The following is a 10,373-nucleotide window of genomic DNA, read 5'->3' as shown; positions in this document are numbered from 1 at the left end:
TCCCAAATTCAAACAACAAACAAAGTAAAACAATTGGAAGTCTTCCTCTACAGTTTCATGGCAAGCAAACTGCAGGCAGGTTTATATCTCCAGTATTGGCAGCCCAGGATAAAAAAACTGATTCCTCAAGTCCAAACTGCCCTTCAGTCAACCCAAATTCCCTTCTGTCTCCTCTAGCAAGCTGTCCTTTTTGACCATTATTCCTCTTCCCTAGAGGATCCTCTTAACTATGATTCTGTTTCTCTCTGTTTTCAATATACACTTCCACACCCTAAAGCTGCAAAATCAGACAGAGCAGCCACTCAAGGCCTCTTTTGGTTGGGATGTTTGGCTCAGGTTTTTTTTTTTGTGTGATAGTAACTGTGCAATTTCCCCCACTTTCACATGTCTGTTGAGTTTTTTGTTGTTAGTTTTGTTTGGGTTTTTTTGTCTTGGGTGGTTTGTTTTGTTTTATATTAACAGAAATGTTCCAAATATGAAAAACTTAAAAGCGAACACCTTTCAGATGCCTGCCACAAACCTACCCATTAATCCATTTCCCTGGGTCTCTTCCCTGATACCAAACTCCAGCTGTTTTCTTCCTCCTTCAAGGCTGCCATCATAGAATCATAGAATCATAGAATTGGCTGGGTTGGAAGGGACCTCAGAGATCATCAAGTCCAACCCTTGAACCACCGTTGCGGTTGCTAGACCATGGCACTGAGTGCCACATCCAGTCTCTTTTTAAATATCTCCAGACACGGAGAATCCACTACTTCCCTGGGCAGCCCATTCCAATGCTTGATCACTCTCTCTGTAAAGAAATTCTTTCTAATATCTAACCTAAACCTCCCCTGGCACAACTTGAGACCCTGCCCTCTTGTCATCTGGCAAAAGAGCCCAACCCCCCCCTGGCTCCAACCTCCTTTCAGGGAGTTGGAGAGAATGATGAGGTCTCCCCTGAGCCTCCTCTTCTCCAGCCTCAACACCCCCAGCTCCCTCAGCCTCTCCTCATAGGGTCTGTGCTCGAGTCCTTTCACCAGCCTGGTTGCCCTCCTTTGGACCTGCTCCAGGACCTCAATATCCTTCCGAAACTGGGGGGCCCAGAACTGGACACAGGACTCAAGCTGTGGCCTCCCCAGGGCTGAGCACAGGGGCAGAATCCCTTCCCTGGACCTGCTGGCCACGCTGTTCCTGATCCAGGCCAGGATGCCATTGGCCTTCTTGGCCACCTGGGCACACTGATGGCTCATGTTCAGCTTCTGTCAATCCAGACTCCCAGGTTTTACAGCTTTCTGGATTGGGTCCCCCTTCTCTTTTAGACCTCAGGCACCAGGCTTATGGCTCAGTGGTCAGATCTGCCTGATACAAAGCTTATGTATAAAGTAAGTTTTCCCTTGAGCAGTCACACTTGCTTCCTGGAAAAAACATTTGTTTGCCTAGCCTGTGTTTGCTGTACTGCCTACAAATCCTTCTCAACCTTCTTCTCCCTCTGACCTCAGGCTCCTGTCTTTTCATCTTCTCTCAGTTTTACCTCTGTGCCTGGGGCTTCTTTGCCTTCCCAGGCCGTGGACTTTCTATTTTTTTGCTATGATATTGTCCTTCTGCTTTGATCAGACTGGGCTCTTGGTGTCCAGATTATGTGAAATCAGCTATGGAAATTACTACCTGAAAATCAGGTGATTTTAGACAGTCAGAAATAAAGGCAACTAAAATATATTCATGACTGTTATACTATCTTCGAGGAAATTCCTTGGGTGGGTTTTTAAGGCAAGAGTTATATATAGCTGATGGTCCAAAATCAAGTACCTTCTTAGAGCCTATTACAAAGAAGATTATCAGCATCCTCAATAAACAGGCAAGATGTACAGAACAAGCCTGTGGACTTCACACCATCTCTTTTGCAAATGGTTTTACAGAATTAAATAAAATGCATACACAATTTAAACAAAAATAAATAGCATCTGTGGAGGTGAGAAGGAGGAGACAAATTGGTATGGGCTAAGGGAGAATAAGATGTGTTTAAAAAAAAAAAAACAAAAAAACAACAAATGCACATGAAAAGGGAAAAAGATGAGGAACAGTGAACTGCATAGGGCAGTGCTGCTGTACACAAAAATAAGTAATGGAAAGAACAAGGATTTTCTCCTGTTTTAAGACAAGAAGTTACCATGTAAAAACGACATCATGGATCTTCCTTTTTTCTGTATCCCTCTCTGCAAACACATCCGAGGAGCACAGAAGAATGGGATTACTGAATCTCATGCACCATTTCTAATGAAAGTTATCATGATAGTCTCACATACAGCCATAACTTATCCCACTACAGCTTCCTTCAGGGACCCTGTAGAGCAAAACTTCAGAGCTTCCTTCAGTTAGACATATTTGGTGTCTGTTTGCTGCCTTTGGTAGAAGTGAAATCCAACTCTGTGCATATTTTATGCACCTTGTAATAATACCCACTCATTCACTGCAGAAGATGCATTCTGTTGCCCCCCTCTCCCCCCCGACACTTCTTCAGGCTTGCAGCTGGCAGATGTGTCCCTGGGACTTCCCTTTGTTTCCTCACCATGACCTGGCTGCTGGTAACAGATGCTGGGTTGGTGGCCCCACAGAAACAGATACTCCAGGCCACCACCTTGCACGAGTGGTGACAGTTCAGGTGTCTGGCTTCTGTATGGCACCCACCACTCTGCTGCTGGAGCACCCAGGTAAGTCAGCAGCTGTCAGACAGCACTGCTCAGCCACTTCTTAGGGACCTGGTTAATGGCATGGGAGCCCAGCCAAAACTGAGAAAAGATTTCAGCTCTTTATTTCACTCTTTTTCGTTCGGTTGGTTTTGTTTGATTGTTTATTTTGGTAGGTTTGGTGGGTTGGTTTTGTTTGGCTTTTCATTTGCTTCTTTGGTTTGGGTTTTGTTTTGCTGTTTTCTTGGGTTTTGTTTTGTTTTTTTTTATTTAACCTTTTAGGGAAGAAGGGATAGGTGCACTCCTTGCTGCAGGTCTGTGCTAATCCCTATCCCTTTAGGGCTGCCCTTAGAATCATAGAATCATAGAATTGGCTGGGTTGGAAGGGACCTCAGAGATCATCAAGTCCAACCCTTGATCCACTACCACTGCAGTTCCCAGCCCATGGCACTGAGTGCCACATCCAGTCTCTTTTGAAATATCTCCAGGGATGGAGAATCCACTACTTCCCTGGGCAGCCCATTCCAATGTCTGATCACCCTCTCTGTAAAGAAATTCTTTCTAATGTCCAACCTAAACCTCCCCTGGCACAACTTGAGACCCTGCCCTCTTGTCTTGCTGAGAGTTGCCTGGGAAAAGAGACCAACCCCCCCCTGGCTCCAACCTCCTTTCAGGGAGTTGTAGAGAGTGATGAGGTCTCCCCTGAGCCTCCTCTTCTCCAGGCTGAACACCCCCAGCTCCCTCAGCCTCTCCTCATAGGGTCTGTGCTTGAGTCCTTTCACCAGCCTGGTTGCCCTCCTTTGGACCTGCTCCAGCACCTCAATCTCCTTCCTGAACTGAGAGGCCCAGAACTGGACACAGAACTCAAGCTGTGGCCTCACCAGGGCTGAGCACAGGGGCAGAATCCCTTCCTTGGACCTGTTGGCCACGCTGTTCCTGATACAGGCCAGGATGCCATTGGCCTTCTTGGCCACCTGGGCACACTGCTGGCTTCTGACAGTCTGAAGCCTGTCCTTGAAAAGGAGAGGAGCAGGATAACCCATTGCAGAGAGCTCAACTACCTGGCATGTTGTGATCTTTCTACTCACTGCTGTCACCAGGGCTCCAATCTGTTAATACTAAACTTGCTCTGGCACCTCTGTGCTATCTTGCAAACACTCCTGAATATTTGGGTGTCGAAGGCAAATGGTACTGGTGAAGCCCATGCCATACAAAGCATTGCATCAGTCTATAAATGTACCCAGATCCCTGCCCCCCTGCTTCTCATGCACTGGTAAGAATTTGACCCTTGTGAATACAACTGGAAAATAAAGATTTATGTATATACCTACAGCACACACATATGTATACATACACACAAATATGCATTATAGAGATGTGTGTGTAGACATAAACTTAGGAAATTATGTCATCCAATCCCTTTTCCTGTTAGTAAAGCAAATCACCTAATAATAATTCATTACATAAAATGAGCAAGCTTCATCCTAAAACCTGTTACATTGCTTCTCTGTAAACTCCTGGGTGAATGTTGTTCCAGAATACCCTGGCTGTGCTCTGCCTTTCTGATTTTGAGTCCGAGCACATCCAGCACCCTCTTGTGTCCAGGGATTTTGAGCAGTGCTGCTTGTAAGCTTTAGTCATTTCCTCTCCCTCAGATGTGCCCACAGATGTATTTACCCTCCCTACTCACTCTTTGTTTTGTGGGACTAAACAACCCCTTTTAGAGTCCTCACACTGCAATATGGTTTGAATGGCCCTTTCCCATACCTGTTCCAAGCAGGATTTAATCTTCTTGACTGCAGCCTTTACATTACTTTTTCAAGACCAGGTCATATGAGTTAAGTGATGGCATGAAATTTTTCCTATATAATGGAAATATCTCCTGATAAACTGAAGAACTGTATTTGTCATTTTTGTGGCTTTCTTTCCACTCCAAGACTTCCTCTTTAAGCAGCTCTGTCTCAGTCTTATCTCACTTTTGGGTATGTGAAACAAACTCCAAAACCACAAACCAAACCTAACTCTGGGTTCTCCAAATTGTACTGCTGATTTTGTTCACAAGGAGAACATTTTAAAGGCAGAAGCTAAAGACAGAAATAATGCACAGACGCTGCAAGAGTAATATGTATACATCAACTCTAACTGTGGCATTTGCTTTATCAAACTGTAGTCACTGTAGTTAAGGTAGTTGTGTAGTTTCTCTCCACAGCCACCAAAAAGATGCTGGCACCTCTCCAGGATTTATATCATTCATATCTTAGGCATTTATTTTAGGATCTGATGAACAGTTTCCTATCAATGCCTACTTCTTCCTTTCCACAGATCATCAAATGAATCCACACCAGCAGAGCAGCTGAAGCGTGCAGATAAAACCAGGTGAAACAAGTCTCTCTCCATTTTAATTATGTTAAAATTCAAGAGAATATTCCACTCAGGGACTGAAATGGCTGAGCATGTGAAGTTATGTCATGCTGAACTTTTCTAAAAAATACAGGTAGGCATTAGCACTTTTCTGTGCAGTATAACAAGATTTCATGCATGGTGAACCTGTGCCCCTTTTGCCCACTAGCTCTGGACTAAGTAAATGTTCCAATATGACACAGGAGCAACTGTGGAAGACATTGAGGCTTTGATGTAGTGGAACAAAGCAATCAGCTGCCTCTGATTACCAAGAAGTGGGTGTGAGCCAGTATCAAATCCACCTGTGCCCAATCAGGGCAGACCCCCTATTGAGCATGTGCAAGACCAGGGGGCCAATAAAAGATGAGGCTCACACCCACTGAGTAGCTCACTCTTGGGCTAGTCACAAGAGAGGCTGGTAGCTCATTGAGCCATGGTCTGATCTTGCTAGTTCCACTATGTGAGTGATAGGCTTAGAACACAACTCTCAAGTCTATACTACTACACCTACTCAGACCTTGAGGCACCGATCCCTGAAGAAAGATTCATCCTGCAACACTTTGATACTTCAACTTTTCACACACTGGGAAGAAAATAGATCACAGAGCAGTCAGCTGGGATGTGAAAGAACTGCTTAAAAGAACCACACTCCCTAAATCTGGCCGTTCCCAACATGCCATGAAACAAAGGTAAATACTGAAAGAAAAACATAAGATGCTTGGATTTTTTTTTTTTTTCCAGAAACAAGTGTTTTGCAGAACATTTTTTGCAAGAATTGCTGTAACTTGAAATTGGAACAAGAATAAGTTTTGGAATTCTGATTTTCCATAAGAGAGCTCTGATTAATTGGTGTAGAAAATGGCTGAAATGGGAAATAGCCTCTGACTGATGCTCTGTGTCCATCTGTCCTTATAGCAGACTAATCCTGTTTCCTAAGAGCTCACTTTGGAAAAAATATGGTCTTTTTCAGACTGGTGTGTCCTAACAAAACCCTTGTTTTCACTCTTGTTTGTGACAAAAGGTCATGAGGAGAAATTGGGAGTTCCCAAGTACTGCATGAGCTCTGGAACAATTATAAACGGCAGTTTCTGAAAAGGAAATAATTTGATGTGAGGTCATAAGGATTAATTAGATTCTAGATGGGATGCTGACTTTCAAGTAGCCTAGGCTGGACATAACACAGATGGAGAAGTGAAGAAGAATAGAAAACATTGTGTTTGCAAAGTGTTCTCTGAGTGGGGGTTTTGGGAGGGTGCCAGCTAAAGGATTCTGTAGCGGGAGGAGCCATTCTTGCTCCTGAAGCTCGACGAGCTGCTGGTCTCTTCCAGGACTCCAGCCACCACACAGCGCTTCCAGGGTAGAAGTGTAGCAGGAAGAGCCCTTCTTGCTCCAGAGGCTCCACGAGCTGCTGGCCTCTCCATGCCTCCCACCAGAGTGAGCTTAGGTACCTTCTGTGGGTGTGTGTCCCACCTTTATTGGCCCCCTGGTAATAGGGGGCCTGTCCTAACCAGGCACAGGTGGACTCACACCCACTCTTTGGCAACTCAAGGCACCTGGTTTATCTTGTTTCTCTACAGGATTCAACTTCTGGTAGAAAAAGCATGAATCAACTATACCTATGGTGAATCAACTCACAAATCTGCTGACTGATTAGTTAAATGTTGCTTTCTTAGGGAAAAAAAACCCAACAAAACAACACATTTAGGTTTATGAGTATATTGGTGAGAGAGTTTTGGCAGCTCAGACACAGTTTCTGAAGCACCTTTCCCTTTTCTTTCACGCATCCCACTCTGCACTTTCCAGTGGGCAAACACAAGTCCAAACAATGCAATAAACTATTTGGTATGGTTAATTTCTTTGGGGTGTTTTCCTCTGAGTGTAAACAAAAAAACCCCATCAATTCTTTGCACCTTAATCAGGAAAAGTAGGAAAAAAATCTCGGTTCACTGTCCCACTCAAAATGGGAACTACAGAAAATTTTACTTGTTGAGACATGGATCCAACACTCTCTTTTCCTTTCTAACTTCATTGTCTCTGGAAGCAGAATAGGAGCTGCTTTTCCTCCTTAGGGCTGGGATGTTGATAACTGTCCTAGTGGAATTCCAGTGTTAAAATTTCCACTTGTAGCCAGGGAGTGAAACAGAAAACTCATTTTCTGCTGGTTTGGTGGGAATGAAAGGAATAAAAAGAATAATCCCCAGGACATGAACTTCTTAAGAGGGAAAAGAAAAGCAAACAGGTGCTTCTGAAGTGCTCAGGCTGTTGACAGGCTCAGCTTGCTCTGTCTCTAGAAAACCTGATGTGCATTTTTGGCAGGAGGTATTGATGCCCTGAGGGAGAGGATATACAAGCCTGCAGGAATGTAGATAAATATCTAAGTTCTTGCTCTGCATGACAACAATAAAAATAATCAGTGGAAGCTTCCAAAGCTCTGCCAAGAGGCCCTTTTTCACAGTCACAAGTGCTTTACTAAGATGAGAGCTAACCCTTCTAATTGAAAAACATTTCATATTTATTTGGTTCAATCCCAATTCTGACTTTTTTAACATACAAAATTGATAGGGTTTGGTTTATTTGCAGATGTGGAGGGAGAAATGTGCATCCTTTCTTGATCTGGGCAATGTTTTGTCTGTAGTAATGTCTAATGGTTTTGTCAGTTGTAATTTACTTGATAACTCTTAGAACAGAAAATGCAGGAAAGGAATTTTTGGGTAAAATTGTAATAGCCTGTTGGAAGCAGTTATACAAAAGCATCTGCTGGTTATAGCAACACATCCTAGAGTTCAGTCAGTATAACTGAAGCTGAGGGTGTGTAATTATCAGAGGAAATAATATTTTGTTACAGGATTTTTAAATAGTGGGGGTTTGGTCAACTCTGGCAATTCCACAGATGCACAGACTGCCCCTTGGGGATTCTATTTATAAACCCAAAAGCGGTTGAAAAACACTCACAAAAAAAGGCTGCCAGTTTCAAGAAAATTAATGACAATATTACATTGTTCCAGAATGAAGAGAGAAGAGGCATCGTGTTAAGCTTCAAGCATGAAGAGATACAGAAGTGTGTTTGCACTCATAGAATCACAGAATTGGCTGGGTTGGAAGGGACCTCAGAGATCATCGAGTCCAACCCTTGAACCACCGTTGCGGTTGCTAGACCATGGCACTGAGTGCCACATCCAGGCTCTTTTTAAATATCTCCAGACACGGAGAATCCACTACTTCCCTGGGCAGCCCATTCCAATGCCTGATCACTCTCTCCGTAAAGAAATTCTTTCTAATATCCAACCTAAACCTCCCCTGGCACAACTTGTCCTCTTGTCTTGTTGAAAGTCGTTTGGCAAAAGAGCCCAACCCCCCCCTGGCTCCAACCTCCTTTCAGGGAGTTGTAGAGAGTGATGAGGTCTCCTCTGAGCCTCCTCTTCTCCAGACTGAACACCCCCAGCTCCCTCAGCTTCTCCTCATAGGATCTGTGCTCAAGTCCCTTCACCAGCCTGGTTGCCCTCCTTTGGACCTGCTCCAGGACCTCGATATCCTTCCTGAACTGAGGGGCCCAGAACTGGACACAGGACTCGAGGTGTGGCCTCAAGAATCAAAGACTCCTTTGTCTTGACTTCTTGAAGATTGTGATACTGATAGAAATGCATTGCTCATTGCATTGTCAGCTTAGAAAAATCCGTGCAGGATTTTTTACCACACAGGTAACTCCACATCCCTCTCTCCAGAAGTCTCCCAAGTTCCCTTTAGCAGATCACTACAGGGAATAGTGTGTCTTCATGTGCTTGCAGGGTGTGGCTTTGCTGCACTTACATAAAAAAAAAGTCACCACAACAATACAACAACAACAAAACAAAACAAACCCAACAATCATAATCTGCTGAGTGCAAGTAATGTGTAAGTAATATGTAAAGATATGTAAAGTAAAAAGTGAGTAATATGTAAAGAGTTTCCATATTGATCAGTCTTTGTGGCTATAGATTGTTGGTTTTTTTAAACATTTTAGAAGTGACAGTTGCACATAGTTTAATTGAAAGTCCAGACTGCTCTGAAGATTTAACAATTCCCTGCTTTGAAAGTCTCCTGCTGGGTTTTGAAGCTGGATTGACTGAGCAAAACCATCAGATGAGGGAGAAAGAGAAGTTCCCTGCCAAAGTGACAGCCTCCAGCTGTGGTGGCAGCGGCTCAGCTGCTTTGGATACCACAGAGCACAGTGGTGGCCAATTGAATATAAGAGTGCTTGACACCAGCATCTTACCCATGGCACAGAAATGCACCCTGATATCCAACATGTGTGCATTTACAGTGATACAAGTCGTAATAATGCATCAAATGTTTTAATAAAGCTTCCTCCCTTTTGAGGAAACCTCCTATCTTTAGATCACTGTAATTATGGCTGTGGTGCTGTTACTGATGGAGAGAGGGCAAACCTGCATTGCTAATCCTCTTCGTTTTGTGTGAAGTCACCTCTTCAGAGAAGTCTTCTCACCCCCCTCTCAGAGCATGTTGGTATATGTTATATATATTGTTGGTATATGTTATATATATATGTTCTGGGCCCCCCAGTTTTGGAAGGATATCAAGGTCCTGGAGCAGGTCCAAAGGAGGGCAACCAGGCTGGTGAAGGGACTCGAGCACAGATCCTATGAGGAGAGGCTGAGGGAGCTGGGGGTGTTCAGCCTGGAGAAGAGGAGACTCAGGGGAGACCTCATCGCTCTCTACAACTCCCTGAAAGGAGGTTGGAGCCAGGGGGGGTTGGGCTCTTTTGCCAGATGACTTCCAACAGGACAAGAGGGCATGGTCTTAAGTTGTGCCAGGGGAGGTTTAGGTTAGATATTAGAAAGAATTTCTTTATGGCGAGAGTGATCAGACATTGGAATGGGCTGCCCAGGGAAGTAGTGGATTCTCCATCCCTAGAGATATTTAAAAAGAGCCTGGATGTGGCACTCAGTGCCATGGGCTGGGGACTGCAACGGTGGTTCAAGGGTTGGACTCGATGATCTCTGAGGTCCCTTCCAACCCAGCCAATTCTATGATTCTATGAAAAACAAGCACTTTTTCAGTTACTTTTATTTTGGTAAGACAAAATAGCTGAAGGCCACAGCTGTTGATTTATTCAGATGCCAAAGGAAACCATTAGTCCATTGGACCCTGAAGATGAGATTTCTTTGTGCTAGATGTTAATATAAGGAAATCCCAAGCAGCAGCAGCTGCCAAAGGGACTTCATACAAATGCAAAATGCCATGTGTACCTAAAAAGGAAGGAGGAAGGTGATTGCTCATTGGAGAAAAAAATTAAATATGTCAGTTATT

This window comes from Calypte anna, chromosome 3, assembly GCF_003957555.1.
Source record: "Calypte anna isolate BGI_N300 chromosome 3, bCalAnn1_v1.p, whole genome shotgun sequence".
Lineage (NCBI taxonomy): Eukaryota > Metazoa > Chordata > Aves > Apodiformes > Trochilidae > Calypte > Calypte anna.
This window is presented reverse-complemented; position numbering follows the sequence as displayed.